Source organism: Salvelinus alpinus, chromosome 10 (genome assembly GCF_045679555.1).
Source record: "Salvelinus alpinus chromosome 10, SLU_Salpinus.1, whole genome shotgun sequence".
Lineage (NCBI taxonomy): Eukaryota > Metazoa > Chordata > Actinopteri > Salmoniformes > Salmonidae > Salvelinus > Salvelinus alpinus.
In genome coordinates, this window is record NC_092095.1 from 80812766 (window position 1) to 80837616 (window position 24851).

Consider the following 24851-nt stretch of genomic DNA (forward strand, 5'->3'; position numbering starts at 1 on the left):
AGAAGACTCAGGGACATGTCTCCCTTTCCTAACCTCCTAATGTAGCAGAGACATCTCCTGTCTCTGGATAGAAGACTCAGGGACATGTCTCCCTTTCCTAACCTCCTAATGTAGCAGAGACATCACCTGTCTCTGGATAGAAGACTCAGGGACATGTCTCCCTTTCCTCACCTCCTAATGTAGCAGAGACATCTCCTGTCTCTGGATAGAAGACTCAGGGACATGTCCCCCTTTCCTAACCTCCTAATGTAGCAGAGACATCTCCTGTCTCTGGATAGAAGACTCAGGGACATGTCTCCCTTTCCTTACCTCCTAATGTAGCAGAGACATCACCTGTCTCTGGATAGAAGACTCAGGGACATGTCTCCCTTTCCTCACCTCCTAATGTAGCAGAGACATCTCCTGTCTCTGGATAGAAGACTCAGGGACATGTCTCCCTTTCCTCACCTCCTAATGTAGCAGAGACATCACCTGTCTCTGGATAGAAGACTCAGGGACATGTCTCCCTTTCCTCACCTCCTAATGTAGCAGAGACATCACCTGTCTCTGGATAGAAGACTCAGGGACATGTCTCCCTTTCCTCACCTCCTAATGTAGCAGAGACATCTCCTGTCTCTGGATAGAAGACTCAGGGACATGTCTCCCTTTCCTCACCTCCTAATGTAGCAGAGACATCTCCTGTCTCTGGATAGAAGACTCAGGGACATGTCTCCCTTTCCTAACCTCCTAATGTAGCAGAGACATCTCCTGTCTCTGGACAGAAGACTCAGGGACATGTCTAAATAGTCTGACATGGCTTCCCTAACCTCCTTGGTTATTGTGTTGAGACAGAGATGTTTTGATTGGATGAAACAGTAGTGTAATGAACGGAGCAGGACTGTCACATCTGTTATCAGTCGTGTTTTCTTTTCTTCAAAACCCTTCTCCTGCGAGTCCCATTGCAGGACTCTTTCTGACAGGGGGGTGTTTGGGGAAGGGCAGGGTAGAGGAGGGGGTGGGGGGGGGGGGGGGGGGGGGTGTTGGCTGTTGAGTCTGAGACGGGGACATGACACTGCATGGATGCCCCCCCCCCCCCATACCCCCTCTGTGACCCCTCTGGTTCCATCCCAGGACCCCGTCAAGACTGAAAACTGTCACAACAAGTCTGATCTACCCCAGAGCAGAGCCTTGGTATTCACAGGATCTATTCAATTCCAAGACTGTGAAATATACAAGATGATAAAGAGAACAAGATGATAAAATGAACAAGAGAGAGAGAGAGGCAGGGAGAGAGAGGGGCAGGGAGAGAGAGAGGCAGGGAGGGAGAGAGAGAGGCAGGGAGGGAGAGAGAGAGAGAGAGAGGCAGGAAGGGAGAGAGAGAGAGAGAGAGATGCAGGGAGGGAGAGAGAGAGGCAGGGAGGGAGAGAGAGAGGCAGGGAGGGAGAGAGAGGCGGGGAGGGAGAGAGAGAGAGAGAGGCAGGAAGGGAGAGAGAGAGAGAGATGCAGGGAGGGAGAGAGAGAGGCAGGGAGGGAGAGAGAGAGGCAGGGAGGGAGAGAGAGGCATGGAGGGAGAGAGAGAGGCAGGGAGGGAGAGAGAGAGGCAGGGAGGGAGAGAGAGAGGCAGGGAGGGAGAGAGAGAGGTAGGGAGGGAGAGAGAGGCAGGGAGGGAGAGAGAGAGGCAGGGAGGGAGAAAGAGAGGCAGGGAGGGAGAGAGAGGCAGGGAGGGAGAGAGAGAGAGAGGCAGGGAGGGAGAGAGAGAGGCAGGGAGGGAGAGAGAGGCAGGGAGGGAGAGAGAGAGAGGGAGAGAGAGAGAGGCAGGGAGGGAGAGAGAGGCAGGGAGGGAGAGGGAGGCAGGGAGGGAGAGAGAGGCAGGGAGGGAGAGAGAGGCAGGGAGGGAGAGGGAGGCAGGGAGGGAGAGAGAGAGGCAGGGAGGCAGCGCCCCTGAGACTATTTATAGGCTGCTATAAGTGATGTCCCTCATTATGTAATTGCAAGACATATAATTGAGAAATAGGGACAGGGAGGGACGGAGGGAAAGTAAAGGAGAGAATAGAGAGAGGGGGAGATGGAGGGAGAGTAAAGGAGAGAATAGAGAGGGGGAGGGAGATGGAGGGAGAGTAAAGGAGAGAATAGAGAGGGGGAGATGGAGGGAGAGTAAAGGAGAGAATAGAGAGGGGGAGGGAGATGGAGGTGTAGTCAGTGAAAAAAAGGAGAGAGAAAGAACAAAGAACAAGAACCCCCCCCCCCCCCACACACAGGAACACACACACAGGAACACACACCCCGTCCATCCATTTGTATCAATAAAAAAACAAAGACTTTATAAATTAGATGAGCGGCCAAACTAGCCTTATCTAACCTGTCCTCTCAGAGCAGATTATAGAGCTCACACACACACACACACACACACACACACACACACACACACACACACAGTCTCTCTCTGAGGGAGAGAGAGGGGGATTCTCTAGGGTCCTCAGTATAGAGGGATTCTCTACAGTCCTCAGTATAGAGGGATTCTCTAGGGTCCTCAGTATAGAGGGATTCTCTAGGGTCCTCAGTATAGAGGGGGATTCTCTAGGGTCCTCAGTATAGAGGGATTCTCTAGGGTCCTCAATATAGAGGGGGATTCTCTAGAGTCCTCAGTATAGAGGGGGATTCTCTAGAGTCCTCAGTATAGAGGGGGATTCTCTAGAGTCCTCAGTATAGAGGGATTCTCTAGGGTCCTCAGTATAGAGGGATTCTCTAGGGTCCTCAGTATAGAGGGATTCTCTAGGGTCCTCAATATAGAGGGGGATTCTCTAGAGTCCTCAGTATAGAGGGATTCTCTAGGGTCCTCAGTATAGAGGGATTCTCTAGGGTCCTCAGTATAGAGGGGGATTCTCTAGTCCTCAGTATAGAGGGATTCTCTAAGGTCCTCAGTATAGAGGGGGATTCTCTAGGGTCCTCAGTATAGAGGGATTCTCTAGGGTCCTCAGTATAGAGGGATTCTCTAGGGTTCTCAGTATAGAGGGTTTCTCTAGGGTCCTCAGTATAGAGGGATTCTCTAGGGTCCTCAGTATAGAGGGGGATTCTCTAGAGTCCTCAGTATAGAGGGGGATTCTCTAGGGTCCTCAGTATAGAGGGATTCTCTAGAGTCCTCAGTATAGAGGGATTATCTAGTCCTCAGTATAGAGGGGGATTCTCTAGGGTCCTCAGTATAGAGGGATTCTCTAGGGTCCTCAGTATAGAGGGATTCTCTAGGGACCTCAGTATAGAGGGGGATTCTCTATGGTCCTCAGTATAGAGGGATTCTCTAGGGTCCTCAGTATAGAGTGATTCTCTATGGTCCTCAGTATAGAGGGATGCTCTAGAGTCCTCAGTATAGAGGGATTCTCTAGGGTCCTCAGTATAGAGTGGGATTCTCTAGGGTCCTCAGTATAGAGTGGGATTCTCTAGGGTCCTCAGTATAGAGGGATTCTCTAGGGTCCTCAGTATAGAGGGGGATTCTCTAGAGTCCTCAGTATAGAGGGGGATTCTCTAGGGTCCTCAGTATAGAGGTGGGTCTGGGTGTTGGGAAGAATCCCTAGGTCCTGGAGAACAGGTAATGGAGGACATCAGGTGGGTGTTGGGTAGAACCCCTAGGTCTTGGAGAACAGGTAATGGAGGACATCAGGTGGCTCTGGGTGTTGGGTAGAACCCCTAGGTCCTGGAGAACAGGTAATGGAGGACATCAGGTGGATCCAGGTCTGGGTGTTGGGTAGAACCCCTAGGTCCTGGAGAACAGGTAATGGAGGACATCAGGTGGATCCAGGTCTGGGTGTTGGGTAGAACCCCTAGGTCCTGGAGAACAGGTAATGGAGGACATCAGGTGGGTGTTGGGTAGAACCCCTAGGTCTTGGAGAACAGGTAATGGAGTACATCAGGTGGCTCTGGGTGTTGGGTAGAACCCCTAGGTCCTGGAGAACAGGTAATGGAGGACATCAGGTGGATCCAGGTCTGGGTGTTGGGTAGAACCCCTAGGTCCTGGAGAACAGGTAATGGAGGACATCAGGTGGATCCAGGTCTGGGTGTTGGGTAGAACCCCTAGGTCCTGGAGAACAGGTAATGGAGGACATCAGGTGGATCCAGGTCTGGGTGTTGGGCAGAACCCCTAGGTCCTGGAGAACAGGTAATGGAGGACATCAGGTGGATCCAGGTCTGGGTGTTGGGTAGAACCCCTAGGTCCTGGAGAACAGGTAACAGAGGACATCACGTGGGTCTGGGTGTTGGGTAGAACGCCGAGGTCCTGGAGTACAGGTAATGGAGGACATTGGGTGGATCCAGGTCTGGTTCTTGGGTAGAACCCCTAGGTCCTGGAGAACATAACCCCTAGGTCCTGGAGAACATAACCACTAGGTCCTGGAGAACAGGTAACAGAGGACATCAGGTGGGTCCAGGTCTGGGTGTTGGGTAGAACCCCTAGGTCCTGGAGAACAGGTAACGGAGGACTTCAGGTGGGTCTGGATGTTGGTCAGATCCCCTAGGTCCTGGGGAACATTAGGTGGATCCAGGTCTGGTTCTTGGGTAGAACCCCTAGGTCCTGGAGAACAGGTAATGGAGAACATCAGGTGGATCCAGGTCTGGTTCTTGGGTAGAACCCCTAGGTCCTGGAGAACAGGTAATGGAGAACATCAGGTGGATCCAGGTCTGGTTCTTGGGTAGAACCCCTAGGTCCTGGAGAACAGGTAACGGAGGACATCAGGTGGGTGTTGGGTAGAACCCCTAGGTCCTAGATAACAGGTAATGGAGGACATCAGGTGGGTGTTGGGTAGAACCCCTAGGTCCTGGAGAACAGGTAACGGAGGACATCAGGTGGGTGTTGGGTAGAATCCCTAGGTCCTGGAGAACAGGTAATGGAGGACATCAGGTGGGTGTTGGGTAGAACCCCTAGGTCCTAGATAACAGGAGCAGAGTTAGAGGTTAGGAGATGGACGTCAACAAGCAAACACACAGGTTACACTTTACTGGGAGAACATTTTGATGGATTAGTGCAGTGTTATAAATGGGAGATATTTATTTTTCAACCCTTTTGGATGGTATGGCCTACCTCAAGCTGTTCCCCCTCTGACTCCGAGCACAGAGAATCAGACTGATCTGAACTCACTGGTTCTGGTGGACGGGATACTTCCTGGGAAGCTCGGACAGTTGATGGTCCTAAAAGTCATCTGGAGGTAAATTGAGGTACATTTTTATAAGCTCAGCATAACTACCATTTTCTTTCTCCAATGTCAACCAGAGTGTAACATACTTTATCTATTGTGCTTCACCAAAGTGTAGGGCGTCAGGGCTTTCAGTGGTTGACCGTCCAACTCAGTGGCAGTTTTAGCATCTAAATCTTGGTGGGGCAAAGGGGGGGAGACAGTTTCTAGATGCATGCCAGCAAAGCCACTGCACAACTAAACAATACATTAATTGCACTATAGTGGTGACAAGCGGGGCCCACAAACTGTTAGGGACTACATAAATCTGTCCCAACACCTTACCACTGCTACACCTGACTCTCAGCGGAGCCTTGTCTGGCAGCGAAACAGTCAATTCAGCCTGTTGGATTCGGGGTAAACATTGAACATTGAGATATTATTAAAGACATGATAGATCAGACGCATAGTGTATAAAAAGAGACTGGGTTTATGCCAGAAGGTAATGGGTCTCTAGAAAGACAGATGCCTTTGCAATGTGTTGGGTGGACGGGAGGAGATCACAGGATTGCTATTGGGGAAGTGGATGGACATCTGTTGATTAGGCGAAGGAGGGGTTCGCCTAATGTTGTATTAGTTGTATTAGTCACGTGCGCCGAATACAACAGGTGTAGACCTTACAGTGAAATGCTTACTTACGAGCCCCTAACCAACAATGCAGTTTAAAAAAAACATACAGATAAGAATAAGAGATAAAAGTAACAAGTAGTTAAAGAGCAGCAGTAAAATAACAATAGTGAGACTATATACAGGGAGGTACCGATAGAGTCAATGATGTGGGGGCACCGGTTAGTTGAGGTAATATGTACATGTAGGTAGAGTTGTTAAAGTGACTGCATAGATGAGTGTAGCAGTGGTGTAAAGATGGGGGGCGCTGCAAATAGTCTGGGTAGCCATTTGACTAGATGTTCAGGACTCTTATGGCTTGGGGGGTAGGAGCTGTTTAGAAGCCTCTTGGACCTAGACTTGGTGCCCCGGTACCACTTGCCGCGGTTCCCCTTCCACTGGGCCGTACGCACTACAGAGGGTAGTGCGTACGGCCCAGTACATCACCGGGGCAAAGCTAACTGCCATCCAGGACCTCTACACTCTGGTGATGTACACTTTGCCCCGGTGATGTACTGGGCCGTACACACTACCCTCTGTAGTGCCTTGTGGTCGGAGGCCGAGTAATTGCCGTACCAGGCGGTGATGCAACCGGTCAGGATGCTCTCGATGTTGCAGTTGTAGAACCTTTTGAGGATCTCAGGACCCATGCCACATATTTTTAGTTTCCTGAGGGGGAATAGGTTTTGTCGTGCCCTCTTCACGACTGTCTTGGTGTGTTTGGACCATTCTAGTTTGTTGGTGATGTGGACACCAAGGAATTTGAAGCTCTCGACCTGCTCCACTACAGCCCCGTCGATGAGAATGGGGGCGTGCTCGGTCCTCCTTTTCCTGTAGTCTACAATCATCTCCTTAGTCTTGGTTACGTTGAAGGATAGGTTGTTATTCTGGCACCACCCGGCCAGGTCTCTGACCTCCTCCCTATAGGCTGTCTCGTCGTTGTCGGTGATCAGGCCTACCACTGTTATGTCGTCTGCAAACTTAATGATGGTGATGAAGTCGTGCCTGGCCACGCCTTGTTCAGGGACAGAACGATGGCGCTCTTGCTGCGGGTGATTCCCTGATCCACCTCTACGCAGACGACACCATTCTGTATACATCTGGCCCTTCTTTGGACACTGTGTTAACAAACCTCCAAACGAGCTTCAATGCCATACAACACTCCTTCCGTGGCCTCCAACTGCTCTTAAACGCTAGTAAAACTAAATGCGTGCTTTTCAACCGTTCGCTTCCCACACCCGCCCGCTTCCTGACTAGCATCACTACTCTGGACGGTTCTGACTTAAATGATGTGGACAACTACAAATATCTAGTTGTCTGGCTAGACAGTAAACTCTCCTTTCGGTTACTAGTCCAACGCTCTAACCACTAGGCTACTCTCCTGCCGCCCCAATAAACGGAATAAACGTGGTGAGTGAAAAACTTGATGAAATAGTCCACTCCCTACCCGGTATCTTATTCTGACACTATACAACTTTGTATGTGTTGTTTGTTGGCAACCTTGTTATTTATGAAGTTTTTGGAACAGATTCCTGTTGGAACATTCCACAAATTATACCCACCCTGGTAGTGGTGGAGTAGGGGCCTGAGGGTACACAGTGTGTTGTTAAATCTGTGAATGTATTGTAATGTTTTACAATTGTATAAACTGCCTTGATTTTGCTGGACCCCAAGAAGAGTAGCTGCTGCCAAAGCAGCAAATATTAAATGTACAGGCTACAATGTGGGGACAAGACCAACTATGTCTACCTGACATTCTTGAAATCAATCCTATCCGACATACAAGTTGCAGTGAAGTCATTTGAGGCGGAGCAAACAGATCCGGTCAAGCTTTTGGACAATCTGGTACACCTCTTAACATCAATTTGCAGCAGAGTAGTCAACCCTATGGCAAAAAATGGATGTCCTGAAGGATGCCATTGATGGACATCTCAGTCCATCACCATACCCTGGGTACCTTTTAGAGAGCACGGTGTACCAACTCAGTCTTGCGCCAGAGGACAAAAAGGTCATTGGGATACGGTGCATCAACCTGCCCTCCAGGACACCTACACCACCCGATGTCACAGGAAGGCCATAAAGATCATCAAGGACAACAACCACCTGAGCCACTGCCTGTTCACCCCGCTATCATCCAGAAGGCGAGGTCAGTACAGGTGCATCAAAGCAGGAACCGAGAGACTGAAAAACAGCTTCTATCTGTTGCTGCCAACATACTGACTCAACTCCAGCCACTTTAAAAATGGGAATTGATGGAAATTATGTAAAAATGTACCACTAGCCACTTTAAACAATGCCACTTCATATAATGTTTACATACCCTACATTACTCATCTCATATGTATATGTATATACTGTACTCTATATCATCTACTGCATCTTGCCATCTTTATGTAATACATGTATCACTAGCCACTTTAAACTATGCCACTTTATGTTTATATACCCTACATTACTCATCTCATATGTATATACTGTAAAATGTATTTGTATGTATTTGATTTGAACTACATTGTTGCTTTAAGCAAGGAGCTGCAAGCAAGGCTCCCAGACAACCTATAAGCTTTGCGACACACGGCCTCGTTCAGGTGTTAAGGAAACGCTAAAGCACAATAAAGGCACCACTGAAATTATTCAAGTAGTTGAGCTACTGGGATACCAGCCCCAAACAATTGATCAAATTGTTTCCCAATGGAGAAACATCCATCTGTTTAGGTGGGACTCAACTGAAAATACAGTGGAGTTTTGGAGTGAAGTCAATGACAACACGGACTCTTCCGGGTCAAATCCATTTGAAGAACTGTGCAAAGCTGCACTCGCTGCCCTCTCCTTGCCACACTCAAATGCGGAGGTTGAGCGGCTGTTCAGCCAAATGACTGTGGTCAAAGTCAAAGTTAAGAAATAGAATGTCACTGCACACTCTCAGCTCCATACTCCTGGTGCGGTATGGACTGAAGCTGGCTGGTGATACCTGTTACCGGCATAAACTACCAGGTGAAGTTCTGCAGCAGTTTGGCACCACAGCAGCATACAGCTTTAAGGCCACTCCGTCCTCTACTGCTGGTTCCAGCTCCGTGACAATGCAGTTGGACAGTGAAGATGAAGAGGATTTCCTTGCCGATCTATGATTCATCATATTTACAGTACGTATGCAAGGAGTGGACTTTCTGGAACTGGCGGAGACACACAGTATAGTCAAGTAAGCTACAGCTGCAGAGTTCATCAGCTCCACCTTTAACTGTATTACAAATGTCAGTATCATTTCTGCTTCTTGTTTTCTTTTGTGTCTGCACCGATGGTGGCAGTGTGGCAGTGTGTGCGAAAACAGTGGCAATATCTGGAGGAAACCATTGAGCAGCTAGCCAGCCAAGCAGCACAACAACCTGGAGAGAGATGCCTAGCGCACACATTATTTGAGTTAAGTTGCTTGTTCAATAATAAAGCATATATACCTTGTTATTAGCTTGTACCTATAATTGTTGATCAGTTCGGTAGCATGTTAACTAGCAATACACTGCTTAAAATTATAATTGTTCAGAATGTGTAGGTTTACTAGTTAAAAAGAAAATAAATAAAATGTAATTGTTCAATGTGTAATTGTTTAATAATTCAATGTGTTGTGTTTAAAAAATTAAAAATATCTGATCATATAAAATGTGTTGTATTTATATTACTTTTACAAAGAAAAATATATGATAATAAACAAACAAATCTAAACTAACATATGTCAAATCATATTTTTCGCCGAGATGGCCAGTCAATTTGAGATACAAAAAAGACAGGCTATTTTTAATTGTTCACATTATTTTCGTAGACGATGTATTGAAGTCAAGTGGTTCAACATTGAAATGCAGCTTGCTGTACCACACAGGACAGCCAGGATAAAGCGACGGTCGGTGGAACTCTGGCGCCACCAAGTGGACAATTGCTTCAGTTCAGTTGTGGCAGCAGCGCTACCGGATATATTTGATACAAGATCAAATGTTATGTCAATATTATTATCTCCAAATTGTTCCCCCCACCCGTAATATATTATTATTCCAATGTAGCTGTTGATCTGGTTTTAATTTAACAAAGCTTTCTCTCATTTCTGATTGGAGGGCGGATGACCACGTGACATTAGAACCTACAAATGTGTTACTTTGTAACAGTCAAACGTGGTTATTCCTGGCGTTGATCAACTCCCAATCCATGCCACCTTTTATTTAAAGCCTTATCTTTTTTTATGGGGAAAAAAAAGCATACGGAGCTCATTTTGGTGTGTCCATTGACGAATTTGACGTGTCGGAGAACGGCCACTTTCTCCCGAAACCATTGTGGGTATCGCTTCTCGGCCTTTTGGCTAAGATCAAGTGTAGTATCTGTTCTTATCAGTTTAATATCTGATACGTCCCCTATCTGGGGACCATATATTAAATTGATTTTTGGAATAGGGAGATGGAATAGGGGCTTGCTCCGTCCACTCCACGCATCGACCTGGTATTGCAGTACCTCCAGGAACGGTGCACCCCCTGCCGTTGTAAATAAAAATCAGACAGAGTCAACGGAGTTGCTTCGTTGGTCTATATTGTATTTTCACTTTGAGCAACTTCAGTTCATTGTCAGTGATGGCTAGATAGCGCTGGTTAAATCGGTCACGGTTATATTGACTACGATAGCCGCTGGGAACGGGCTGCGTTCATCTTCTATTCAAACATTTTTATTCACGGGATACAGGGTACAGTGAAATGCTTACTCGCAAACTTCCCTCAACAGTGCAATCAATAGCCATGATCAAAAATATACACAAATAGCTAAGTAATAAAGTAGTTAAAACATGTTTTTGTTATGATTGGAAATATATACAGTAGAAGACTATACAGAATAAACTATGAAATGTGCTCAAGCCGTGTACTGGTAACATGGACTGTCTCACAAGCAGCTGTCTGTATGTATTAGTTTCTCTCAATCACCTACAAGCAGTTCTCTGGAACAATGTTGTCGATTTTCAAAACAGAGTCCACAAGACACACAACTTTTGAAAAACAGTAAATGCATTTTGAAAAATGTAGTTGTCTTTCAAACACATAAAAACATGAATAAAAAATGTATTATACCGTCAAAATAACACGACTGTGTGCAGAAACATGAACACATCTATACTTATCTCTTGAGTGCAAGAGCAGACAAAACAGAAAGTTAGTCTCTTTTAAAAATCCCAGTCGATCCATAAATGTTCTTTGCAGTCACTAAATCAGGATGCTCAACTATCCAAAGGTGCAGAATTATGGGCAATTACTCTCCATACAAATTCAAATTCAAGCTGCTTTATTGGCATGAAAAACATTGTGTCAATATTGCCAAAGCAACAATGTATACAATATACATTGTAATAAAATTATAAACAATGACAAATAATAATATAGAATGGCAGTAAATAATAATACAAAATTAAATATAAACATAGTAACAATAAAATGGTAACAGTCAATAGTCGAATGTAATGTATGGTGTACTGCACCACTACCACCATCATTAAACTGCTATCATTACCATTACCACCCATACCATTACTATTTGGAATGATAAACAATAATAATACTAATAACAATAACAGTAATAACAATAAGTCATAATAAATAAGTTACTGCTTACTATGCAGATGTTATTATTCAGTGTCCCTCAGGCAGGCAAATACATATTTGGCTGCAAGAGGAGCCATTGCTCCTTCGCCCATGAGTATTTTTAGTTTTTCCTCTGGGTTAAATAAGTTAAAATTTGGAATAAATGTAGTCATTTCTGTGAATAATGAATCTCTTGGTGAGGAATATTTATCACAATAAAGGAGAAAGTGCATCTCTGTTTCTACCTCCCCTGTCGTGCAGTGACCACATACACGCTCCTCTTTGGGTAGCCATGTCTTTTTATGTCTGCCGGTTTCTATTGCCAATCGGTGGTCACTCAGCCTGTACTTGGTAAGGATCTGTCTCTGCTTCATATCTCTGACAGAGTAGAGATATTCAGCCAATTCATATTCTCTGTTTAGGGTCAGATAGCAATTTAGTCGGCTTTGGGATTTTGTTTCGTTTTTCCAATGTTGTAAATATGAGTCCTTTGATTGGTTCATGATTTTGTTTATTGGAATTCTTTCTTTTGGAGCAGTGCTGGTGTCAGCTTGGTTGGTTAGGTCCAACACCAGCTGACTGAGAGGGCTCATTTCTGGGCTCAGCTCTTGGGTTTGAAGTGCTTTAAATTGCAGACTCGAATTTGGACTTGAATTTAGATGTAGCCAAAATTTTAATGATCTTTTCTGTATTTTCATTATTACTGGAAAGCGGCCCAATTCTGCCCTACATGCATTAGTTGGTGTATTTCTCTGGACTTGTAGGATTTTCCGACAGAATTCTGCATGTAGGGTTTCAATTGGATGTTTGTCCCACATTTTAAAGTCCAGTTTATTGAGTGGCCCCCAAACCTCACTTCCGTAAAGAGCTATTGGTAGGATTACACTGTCAAATATTTTGGTCCAAATTCGAATTGGGATGTTGATTTTGAATAATTTCATTTTTATTGCATACAATGCTCTGCGGGCTTTTTCTTTGAGTGCATTCACTGCCATATTAAAGTTTCCCGATGCAGATATGGTCAGACCAAGTGTTACGAATCCCTTTGGCCCGACAGTCTAGGGGGGGGATGGTAAGGGGACCCGTAACACAACTCATGCAAATTATAGTAGTGAAAACGTAACAGTGAGAACAAATAACACAGACAATTACCGTCAAACACTAAATGTTTATTTATAAACACACGGTAAATGGGGGGGAGCAGGAAAAGGGGCTGAGCGGGACCCAAGGAATGAAAGAATAATAATTCAAAAACACCCCTAAGCTAGACTAGCCTACTTCACAAACAGCTAACTAACTAACCAAAAATACAGGGGGTGGTCCGCCCAGTTCTAACTAGTGTTTTTAACAATGTTTAACTACGGGTAGTGTAGCCCAAGGGCGACTTGTCTGGTTACCCCCTTTTCCCACCATCAAACAAACACTCAAACACCATAACCAAAACAATACTCACAGGTGGGGACAAAGTGACATGTAGATGCAAACCACACACGCGATCTACAGACAGAAGGCATGTTACAAAGAGATTGAGCTGGGGAGAAAACAACTGACAGGGGTTTTAAACCAAGGGAAAGGGACTGTGATTGGGTAAGGGAAAAGGAGCAGGTGTCTTCCGATTAGCGACTGATTGATGACTGATTGGGGAATGATTATCACCTGTGAGTAGGGGAGAAGGAGAGAAAATAAATACACACAGGATACACACAGAACACTTGTATCCGTAACACCAAGGTAGGTGTAATTTTTTGTGTGTTCAATTATGGTGTTGTTCAGGGTGAATTTATATTTGTGTTTCTGACATCTGTTTTGTTTTTGGAAAATCATGATTTTAGTTTTTGGGAAATTTACTGCCAGGGCCCAATTATGGCAATATTGCTCTAGAATATTAATGTTCTGTTGAAGACCTTCTTTGGTTGGTGATAGAAGTACCAAGTCATCAGCATATAGCAGGTATTTCACCTCTGTGTCAAATAGTGTGAATCCTGGGGCTGGAAAATTGTCCAACATGTCTGCGAATTCATTGATATAAATGTTGAAAAGATTTGGACTCAAACTACAGCCTTGTCTCACACCTCGACATTGTGAAAAGAATTCTGTTCTTTGGTTTTTGATTTTTATTGCACACTTGTTTTCTGTGTACATACATTTTATTAAGTCATACACCTTACCACCAAGCCCACTTTGTAGAATTTTGTAGAATAGCCCTTCGTGCCAAATAGAATCAAATGCTTTTTTAATAATATACCATCCTGTTATATAACACAATAACATGAGACCATAATACACCATCCTGTTATATAACACAATAACATGAGACCATAATACACCATCTTGTTATATAACACAATCCATAACATGAGACCCACAATATACCATCCTGTTATATAACACAATAACATGAGACCATAATACACCATCCTGTTATATAACACAATCCATAACATGAGACCATAATACACCATCCTGTTATATAACACAATAACATGAGACCATAATACACCATCCTGTTATATAACACAATCCATAACATGAGACCATAATACACCATCCTGTTATATAACACAATAACATGAGACCATAATACACCATCCTGTTATATAACACAATAACATGAGACCATAATATACCATCCATCCTGTTATATAACACAATCCATAACATGAGACCATAATACACCATCCTGTTATATAACACAATAACATGAGACCATAATACACCATCCTGTTATATAACACAATCCATAACATGAGACCATAATACACCATCCTGTTATATAACACAATAACATGAGACCATAATATACCATCCATCCTGTTATATAACACAATAACATGAGACCATAATACACCATCCTGTTATTTAACACAATCAATAACATGAGACCATAATACACCATCCTGTTATATAACACAATCCATAACATGAGACCATAATACACCATCCTGTTATATAACATGAGACCATAATTATGAGGCACAAGGCAAAACCCAGATGCAGACACATGACGCAGATGGTTGGAGTCTTAGATGTTTATTAATCCGAAAAGGGGTCGGCAAGAGAATGGTCGTGTACAGGCAAAAAGTCAAAACCAGTTCTGAGCCCAGTAGATACCGAAGGGCAGGCAGAATCGAGGTCAGGGCAGGCAGAATGTTCAGGCAGGGAGGACTAGCAAAGAGAATAGAAAAAGAAGTACACTGGTACAGAGACACAGGAAACACAGGGAGAAATACACTGGTACAGGGAGACAGGAAACACAGGGAGAAATACACTGGTACAGAGAGACAGGAAACACAGGGAGAAATACACTGGTACAGAGAGACAGGAAACACAGGGAGAAATACACTGGTACAGAGAGACAGGAAACACAGGGAGAAATACACTGGTACAGAGAGACAGGAAACACAGGGAGAAATACACTGGTACAGAGAGACAGGAAACACAGGGAGAAATAAACTGGTACAGAGAGACAGGAAACACAGGGAGACATACACTGGTACAGAGAGACAGGAAACAGGGAGAAATACACTGGTACATAGAGACAGGAAACACAGGGAGAAATACACTGGCGCAGAGAGACAGGAAACACAGGGAGAAATACACTGGTACAGAGAGACAGGAAACACAGGGAGAAATACACTGGTACAGAGAGACAGGAAACAGGGAGAAATACACTGGTACAGAGAGACAGGAAACACAGGGAGAAATACACTGGTACAGAGAGACAGGAAACACAGGGAGAAATACATTGGTACAGAGAGACAGGAAACACAGGGAGAAATACACTGGCACAGAGAGACAGGAAACACAGGGAGAAATACACTGGTACAGAGAGACAGGAAACACAGGGAGAAATACACTGGTACAGAGAGACAGGAAACACAAGGAGAAATACACTGGTACAGAGAGACAGGAAACACAGGGAGAAATACACTGGTACAGAGAGACAGGAAACACAGGGAGAAATACACTGGTACAGAGAGACAGGATCAGTCCTCCCTCCTCTGGCTACATCTCAGATCAGTCCTCCCTCCTCTGGCTCCGTCTCAGATCCGTCCTCCTTCCCTGTTAAAGAGGTTAAAGACACCACTATCCTCACACACTGAGACATTTCCAGAGAGAGGGGGGAGAGGAGAGAGAGGAAAGGAGAGGGAGAGGAGGGGAAGAGAGAAGACAGAGAGAGGGGGGAGAGGAGAGAGAGGAAAGGAGAGGGAGAGGGGGGAAGAGAGAGACAGAGAGAGGGGGGAGAGGAGAGAGAGGAAAGGAGAGGGAGAGGGGGGGAAGAGAGAGGGGGGAGAGGAGAGAGAGGAAAGGTGTCACGCCCTGGCCTTAGTATTCTTTGTTTTCTTTATTATTTTAGTTAGGTCAGGGTGTGACATGGGGAATGTTTGTGTTTTGTCGTTTTGGGTGGTTATATGGTAAAGGGGGTGTTGGATTTAGTGTATGAGTTTGTGTGAGTGAATGTTTCTAGGTATGTCTATGGTTGAGTGAATGTGTCTAGGTATGTCTATGGTTGCCTGGGTGGTTCTCAATCAGAGACAGATGTCTTTAATTTGTCTCTGATTGGGAGCCATATTTAAGGCAGCCATAGGCATCATGCATTTGTGGGTATTGTCTATGTTCTATGTTGCATGTGTGCACTAGTTCTTTCTTAGCTTCATGTTCGTCTGTTTGTTGTTTTGTTTCGTTTGTTCATCTTCTAAATAAAGAGAAGATGTATTTTTCACACGCTGCGCCTTGGTCCTCTCTCTCTCCCTTTGACGATCGTGACAAAAGGAGAGGGAGAGGGGGGGAAGAGAGAGACAGAGAGAGGGGGGAGAGGAGAGAAAGGAGAGGGAGAGGGGGGGAAGAAAGAGACAGAGAGAGAGGGGAGAGGAGAGAAAAATGAGGATGACATGCATTTTGATGAAGTAGGTACAATGACCGTCGTAACGTTGTCTTCCTGACGTCATCGTCCTCTGTTTCCTATCTCTGCGTTCCCTGCCGCCGTCCAATCAGACTGAAACTTCTATTGCGGGGTTGGTTTTCATACTGCTCCACCACAAATAGTGTTACCTTGTATCATTGATGGGAAAAATACATGTTTTACTACGGTGAAGTCTCCTAGGAGGGTTAGGGTATTGTAGAGTAGGGGGTTAGGGTATTGTAGAGTAGGGGGTTAGGGTATTGTAGAGGAGGGGGTTAGGGTATTGTAGAGTAGGGGGTTAGGGTATTGTAGAGTAGGGGGTTAGGGTATTGTAGAGTAGGGGGTTAGGGTATTGTAGAGTAGGGGTTTAGGGTATTGTAGAGTAGGGGGTTAGGGTATTGTAGAGTAGGGGGTTAGGGTATTGTGGAGTAGGGGGTTAGGGTATTGTAGAGGAGGGGGTTAGGGTATTGTAGAGGAGGGGGTTAGGGTATTGTAGAGTAGAGTAGGGGGTTAGGGTATTGTAGAGGAGGGGGTTAGGGTATTGTAGAGTAGGGGGTTAGGGTATTGTAGAGTAGGGGGTTAGGGTATTGTAGAGTAGGGGGTTAGGGTATTGTAGAGTAGGGGGTTAGGGTATTGTAGAGGAGGGGGTTAGGGTATTGTAGAGGAGGGGGTTAGGGTATTGTAGAGTAGAGTAGGGGGTTAGGGTATTGTAGAGGAGGGGGTTAGGGTATTGTAGAGTAGGGGGTTAGGGTATTGTAGAGGAGGGGGTTAGGGTATTGTAGAGGAGGGGGTTAGGGTATTGTAGAGTAGGGGGTTAGGGTATTGTAGAGTAGGGGGTTAGGGTATTGTAGAGTAGGGGGTTAGGGTATTGTAGAGGAGGGGGTTATGGTATTGTAGAGTAGGGGGTTAGGGTATTGTAGAGTAGGGGGTTAGGGTATTGTAGAGTAGAGGGTTAGGGTATTGTAGAGGAGGGGGTTAGGGTATTGTAGAGTAGGGGGTTAGGGTATTGTAGAGGAGGGGGTTAGGGTATTGTAGAGTAGGGGGTTAGGGTATTGTAGAGTAGGGGGTTAGGGTATTGTAGAGTAGGGGGTTAGGGTATTGTAGAGTAGGGGGTTAGGGTATTGTAGAGTAGGGGGTTAGGGTATTGTAGAGTAGGGGGTTAGGGTATTGTAGAGTAGGGGGTTAGGGTATTGTAGAGGGGGGGGGTGTTAGGGTATTGTAGAGGGGGGGGGGGTTAGGGTATTGTAGAGTAGGGGGTTAGGGTATTGTAGAGTAGGGGGTTAGGGTATTGTAGAGTAGGGGGTTAGGGTATTGTAGAGGAGGGGGTTAGGGTATTGTAGAGTAGGGGGTTAGGGTATTGTAGAGGAGGGGGTTAGGGTATTGTAGAGTAGGGGGTTAGGGTATTGTAGAGGAGGGGGTTAGGGTATTGTAGAGTAGGGGGTTAGGGTATTGTAGAGGAGGGGGTTAGGGTATTGTAGAGGAGGGGGTTAGGGTATTGTAGAGTAGAGTAGGGGGTTAGGGTATTGTAGAGGAGGGGGTTAGGGTATTGTAGAGTAGGGGGTTAGGGTATTGTAGAGGAGGGGGTTAGGGTATTGTAGAGGAGGGGGTTAGGGTATTGTAGAGTAGGGGGTTAGGGTATTGTAGAGTAGGGGGTTAGGGTATTGTAGAGTAGGGGGTTAGGGTATTGTAGAGGAGGGGGTTATGGTATTGTAGAGTAGGGGGTTAGGGTATTGTAGAGTAGGGGGTTAGGGTATTGTAGAGTAGAGGGTTAGGGTATTGTAGAGGAGGGGGTTAGGGTATTGTAGAGTAGGGGGTTAGGGTATTGTAGAGGAGGGGGTTAGGGTATTGTAGAGTAGGGGGTTAGGGTATTGTAGAGTAGGGGGTTAGGGTATTGTAGAGTAGGGGGTTAGGGTATTGTAGAGTAGGGGGTTAGGGTATTGTAGAGTAGGGGGTTAGGGTATTGTAGAGTAGGGGGTTAGGGTATTGTAGAGTAGGGGGTTAGGGTATTGTAGAGGGGGGGGGTGTTAGGGTATTGTAGAGGGGGGGGGGGTTAGGGTATTGTAGAGTAGGGGGTTAGGGTATTGTAGAGTAGGGGGTTAGGGTATTGTAGAGTAGGGGGTTAGGGTATTGTAGAGGAGGGGGTTAGGGTATTGTAGAGTAGGGGGTTAGGGTATTGTAGAGGAGGGGGTTAGGGTATTGTAGAGGAGGGGGTTAGGGTATTGTAGAGGAGGGGGTTAGGGTATTGTAGAGTAGGGGGTTAGGGTATTGTAGAGGAGGGGGTTAGGGTATTGTAGAGTAGGGGGTTAGGGTATTGTAGAGTAGGGGGTTAGGGTATTGTAGAGTAGGGGGTTAGGGTATTGTAGAGTAGGGGGTTAGGGTATTGTAGAGTAGGGGGTTAGGGTATTGTAGAGTACGGGGTTAGGGTATTGTAGAGGGGGGGGGTTAGGGTATTGTAGAGTAGGGGGTTAGGGTATTGTAGAGTAGGGGGTTAGGGTATTGTAGAGGAGGGGGTTAGGGTATTGTAGAGGAGGGGGTTAGGGTATTGTAGAGGAGGGGGTTAGGGTATTGTAGAGGAGGGGGTTAGGGTATTGTAGAGTAGGGGGTTAGGGTATTGTAGAGTAGGGGGTTAGGGTATTGTAGAGTAGGGGTTAGGGTATTGTAGAGTAGGGGGTTAGGGTATTGTAGAGGAGGGGGTTAGGGTATTGTAGAGTAGGGGGTTAGGGTATTGTAGAGGAGGGGGTTAGGGTATTGTAGAGGAGGGGGTTAGGGTATTGTAGAGGAGGGGGTTAGGGTATTGTAGAGGAGGGGGTTAGGGTATTGTAGAGTAGGGGGTTAGGGTATTGTAGAGGGGGGGGTTAGGGTATTGTAGAGTAGGGGGTTAGGGTATTGTAGAGTAGGGGGTTAGGGTATTGTAGAGTAGGGGGTTAGGGTATTGTAGAGTAGGGGGTTAGGGTATTGTAGAGTAGGGGGTTAGGGTATTGTAGAGTAGGGGGTTAGGGTATTGTAGAGTAGGGGGTTAGGGTATTGTAGAGTAGGGGGTTAGGGTATTGTAGAGTAGGGGGTTAGGGTATTGTAGAGTAGGGGGTTAGGGTATTGTAGAGGAGGGGGTTAGAGTATTGTAGAGTAGGGGGTTAGGGTATTGTAGAGTAGGGGGTTAGGGTATTGTAGAGGAGGGGGTTAGGGTATTGTAGAGGAGGGGGTTAGGGTATTGTAGAGTAGGGGGTTAGGGTATTGTAGAGTAGGGGGTTAGGGTATTGTAGAGTAGGGGTTAGGGTATTGTAGAGTAGGGGGTTAGGGTATTGTAGAGGAGGGGGTTAGGGTATTGTAGAGTAGGGGGTTAGGGTATTGTAGAGGAGGGGGTTAGGGTATTGTAGAGGAGGGGGTTAGGGTATTGTAGAGGAGGGGGTTAGGGTATTGTAGAGTAGGGGGTTAGGGTATTGTAGAGTAGGGGGTTAGGGTATTGTAGAGGGGGGGGTTAGGGTATTGTAGAGTAGGGGGTTAGGGTATTGTAGAGTAGGGGGTTAGGGTATTGTAGAGTAGGGGGTTAGGGTATTGTAGAGTAGGGGGTTAGGGTATTGTAGAGTAGGGGGTTAGGGTATTGTAGAGTAGGGGGTTAGGGTATTGTAGAGTAGGGGGTTAGGGTATTGTAGAGTAGGGGGTTAGGGTATTGTAGAGTAGGGGGTTAGGGTATTGTAGAGGAGGGGGTTAGGGTATTGTAGAGTAGGGGGTTAGGGTATTGTAGAGGAGGGGGTTAGAGTATTGTAGAGTAGGGGGTTAGGGTATTGTAGAGTAGGGGGTTAGGGTATTGTAGAGGAGGGGGTTAGGGTATTGTAGAGGGATTCTCAGTATAGAGGGATTCTCTAGGGTCCTCAGTATAGAAGGGGATTCTCTAGGGTCATCAGTATAGAGGGGGATTCTCTAGTCCTCAGTATAGAGGGGGATTCTCTAGAGACCTCAGTATAGAGGGGGATTCTCTAGGGTCCTCAGTATAGAGGGGGATTCTCTAGGGTCCTCAGTATAGAGGGGGATTCTCTAGGGTCCTCAGTATAGAGGGATTTTCTAGAGTCCTCAGTATAGAGGGATTCTCTAGGGTCCTCAGTATAGAGGGGGATTCTCTAGTCCTCAGTATAGAGGGGGATTCTCTAGAGACCTCAGTATAGAGGGGGATTCTCTAGGGTCCTCAGTATAGAGGGATTCTCTAGTCCTCAGTATAGAGGGATTCTCTAGGGTCCTCAGTATAGAGGGGGATTCTCTAGGGTCCTCAGTATAGAGGGGGATTCTCTAGAGACCTCAGTATAGAGGGGGATTCTCTAGGGTCCTCAGTATAGAGGGGGATTCTCTAGGGTCCTCAGTATAGAGGGGGATTCTCTAGGGTCCTCAGTATAGAGGGGGATTCTCTAGGGTCCTCAGTATAGAGGGATTTTCTAGAGTCCTCAGTATAGAGGGATTCTCTAGGGTCCTCAGTATAGAGGGGGATTCTCTAGAGACCTCAGTATAGAGGGGGATTCTCTAGGGTCCTCAGTATAGAGGGATTCTCTAGAGACCTCAGTATAGAGGGGGATTCTCTAGGGTCCTCAGTATAGAGGGATTCTCTAGAGTCCTCAGTATAGAGGGATTCTCTAGGGTCCTCAGTATAGAGGGGGATTCTCTAGAGTCCTCAGTATAGAGTGATTCTCTAGGGTCCTCAGTATAGAGGGGGATTCTCTAGGGTCCTCAGTATAGAGGGATTCTCTAGGGTCCTCAGTATAGAGGGGGATGAGGACTCTCCTCTACAATACCCTAACCCCCTACTCTACAATACCCTAACCCCCTACTCTACAATACCCTAACCCCCTGCTCTACAATACCCTAACCCCCTACTCTACAATACCCTAACCCCCTACTCTACAATACCCTAACCCCCCCCTCTACAATACCCTAACCCCCTACTCTACAATACCCTAACCCCCTACTCTACAATACCCTAACCCCCTACTCTACAATACCCTAACCCCCTCTACCCACTACTCTATAATACCCTAACCCCCTCTACCCCCTACTCTACAATACCCTAACCCCCTACTCTACAATACCCTAACCCCCTCTACCCCCTACTCTACAATACCCTAACCCCCTCTACCCCCTACTCTACAATACCCTAACCCCCTACTCTACAATACCCTAACCCCCTCTACCCCTACCCTACAATACCCTAACCCCCTCTACCCCTACTCTATAATACCCTAACCCCCTACTCTACAATACCCTAACCCCCTCTACCCCTACTCTACAATACCCTAACCCCCTACTCTACAATACCCTAACCCCCTCCTCTACAAAACCCTAACCCCCTCCTCTACAATACCCTAACCCACTACTCTACAATACCCTAACCCCCTCCTCTACAATACCCTAACCCCCTCCTCTACAATACCCTAACCCCCTCCTCTACAATACCCTAACCCCCTCCTCTACAATACCCTAACCCCCTACTCTACAATACCCTAACCCCCTCCTCTACAATACCCCAACCCCCTCTACCCCCTACTCTACAATACCCTAACCCCCTCTACCCCCTACTCTACAATACCCTAACCCCCTCTACCCCCTACTCTACAATACCCTAACCCCCTCTACCCCTACTCTACAATACCCTAACCCCCTCTACCCCTACCCTAAAATACTCTAACCCCCTCTACCCACTACTCTATAATACCCTAACCCTCTCTACCCCCTACTCTACAATACCCTAACCCCCTCTCTACCCCCTACTCTACAATACCCTAACCCTCTCTACCCCCTACTCTACAATACCCTAACCCCCTCCTCTACAATACCCTAACCCCCTACTCTACAATACCCTAACCCCCTCCTCTACAATACCCTAACCCACTACTCTACAATACCCTAACCCCCTCTACCCACTACTCTATAATACCCTAACCCCCTCTACCCCTACCCTACAATACCCTAACCCCCTCTACCCACTACTCTATAATACCCTAACCCTCTCTACCCCCTACTCTACAATACCCTAACCCCCTCTCTACCCACTACTCTACAATACCCTAACCCCCTCTACCCCCTACTCTATAATACCCTAACCCCCTCCTCTACAATACCCCAACCCCCTCTAACCTCTACTCTACAATACCCTAACCCCCTCTACCCCCTACTCTACAATACCCTAACCCCCTCTACCCACTACTCTACAATACCCTAACCCCCTCTACCCCCTACTCTACAATACCCTAACCCCCTCTACTCTACAATACCCTAACCCCCTCTACCCCCTACTCTACAATACCCTAACCCCCTCTACCCACTACTCTACAATACCCTAACCCCCTCTACCCCCTACTCTACAATACCCTAACCCCCTCTACCCCCTACTCTACAATACCCTAACCCCCTCTACCCCCTACTCTACAATACCCTAACCCCCTCTACCCCTACCCTACAATACCCTAACCCCCTCTACCCACTACTCTACAATACCCTAACCCCCTCTATCCCTACCCTACAATACCCTAACCCCCTCTACCCACTACTCTACAATACCCTAACCCCCTCTACCCCCTACTCTACAATACCCTAACCCCCTCTACCCCCTACTCTACAATACCCTAACCCCCTCTACCCCCTACTCTACAATACCCTAACCCCCTCTACCCCCTACTCTACAATACCCTAACCCCCTCTACCCCCTACTCTACAATACCCTAACCCCCTCTACCCCTACCCTACAATACCCTAACCCCCTCTACCCACTACTCTACAATACCCTAACCCCCTCTATCCCTACCCTACAATACCCTAACCCCCTCTACCCCTACAATACCCTAACCCCCTCTCTACCCCCTACTCTACAATACCCTAACCCCCTCTCTACCCCCTACTCTACAATACCCTAACCCTCTCTACCCCCTACTCTACAATACCCTAACCCCCTCCTCTACAATACCCTAACCCCCTACTCTACAATACCCTAACCCCCTCCTCTACAATACCCTAACCCACTACTCTACAATACCCTAACCCCCTATACCCACTACTCTATAATACCCTAACCCCCTCTACCCCTACCCTACAATACCCTAACCCCCTCTACCCACTACTCTATAATACCCTAACCCTCTCTACCCCCTACTCTACAATACCCTAACCCCCTCTCTACCCACTACTCTACAATACCCTAACCCCCTCTACCCCCTACTCTATAATACCCTAACCCCCTCCTCTACAATACCCCAACCCCCTCTAACCTCTACTCTACAATACCCTAACCCCCTCTACCCCCTACTCTACAATACCCTAACCCCCTCTACCCACTACTCTACAATACCCTAACCCCCTCTACCCCCTACTCTACAATACCCTAACCCCCTCTAATCTACAATACCCTAACCCCCTCTACCCCCTACTCTACAATACCCTAACCCCCTCTACCCACTACTCTACAATACCCTAACCCCCTCTACCCCCTACTCTACAATACCCTAACCCCCTCTACCCCCTACTCTACAATACCCTAACCCCCTCTACCCCCTACTCTACAATACCCTAACCCCCTCTACCCCCTACTCTACAATACCCTAACCCCCTCTACCCCTACCCTACAATACCCTAACCCCCTCTACCCACTACTCTACAATACCCTAACCCCCTCTATCCCTACCCTACAATACCCTAACCCCCTCTACCCACTACTCTACAATACCCTAACCCCCTCTACCCCCTACTCTACAATACCCTAACCCCCTCTACCCCCTACTCTACAATACCCTAACCCCCTCTACCCCCTACTCTACAATACCCTAACCCCCTCTACCCCCTACTCTACAATACCCTAACCCCCTCTACCCCCTACTCTACAATACCCTAACCCCCTCTACCCCTACCCTACAATACCCTAACCCCCTCTACCCACTACTCTACAATACCCTAACCCCCTCTATCCCTACCCTACAATACCCTAACCCCCTCTACCCCTACAATACCCTAACCCCCTATCTACCCCCTACTCTACAATACCCTAACCCCCTCTACCCCCTACTCTACAATACCCTAACCCCCTCTACCCACTACTCTACAATACCCTAACCCCCTCTACCCTCTACTCTACAATACCCTAACCCCCTCTACCCACTACTCTACAATACCCTAACCCCCTCTACCCCCTACTCTACAATACCCTAACCCCCTCTACCCCCTACTCTACAATACCCTAACCCCCTCTACCCACTACTCTACAATACCCTAACCCCCTCTACCCACTACTCTACAATACCCTAACCCCCTCTACCCACTACTCTGCAATACCCTAACCCCCTCTACCCCCTACTCTACAATACCCTAACCCCCTCTACCCCCTACTCTACAATACCCTAACCCCCTCTACCCCTACCCTACAATACCCTAACCCCCTCTACCCACTACCCTACAATACCCTAACCCCCTCTACCCCTACCCTACAATACCCCAACCCCCTCTAACCTCTACTCTACAATACCCTAACCCCCTCTACCCCCTACTCTACAATACCCTAACCCCCTCTACCCA

The 24851-nt window shown here is 46.8% G+C and overlaps 1 protein-coding gene and 1 non-coding gene across 2 annotated transcripts in view; both read left to right on the forward strand.

Moving 5' to 3' along the window:
- epha6 (eph receptor A6) overlaps positions 1 to 24851 on the forward strand; it is a 232630-nt gene that overhangs the window by 189314 nt on the left and 18465 nt on the right. The window lies entirely within an intron of this gene.
- LOC139533100 (U2 spliceosomal RNA) lies at positions 10127 to 10317 on the forward strand. The gene has a single exon (XR_011666698.1). It is a non-coding gene; the product is annotated as a U2 spliceosomal RNA (small nuclear RNA).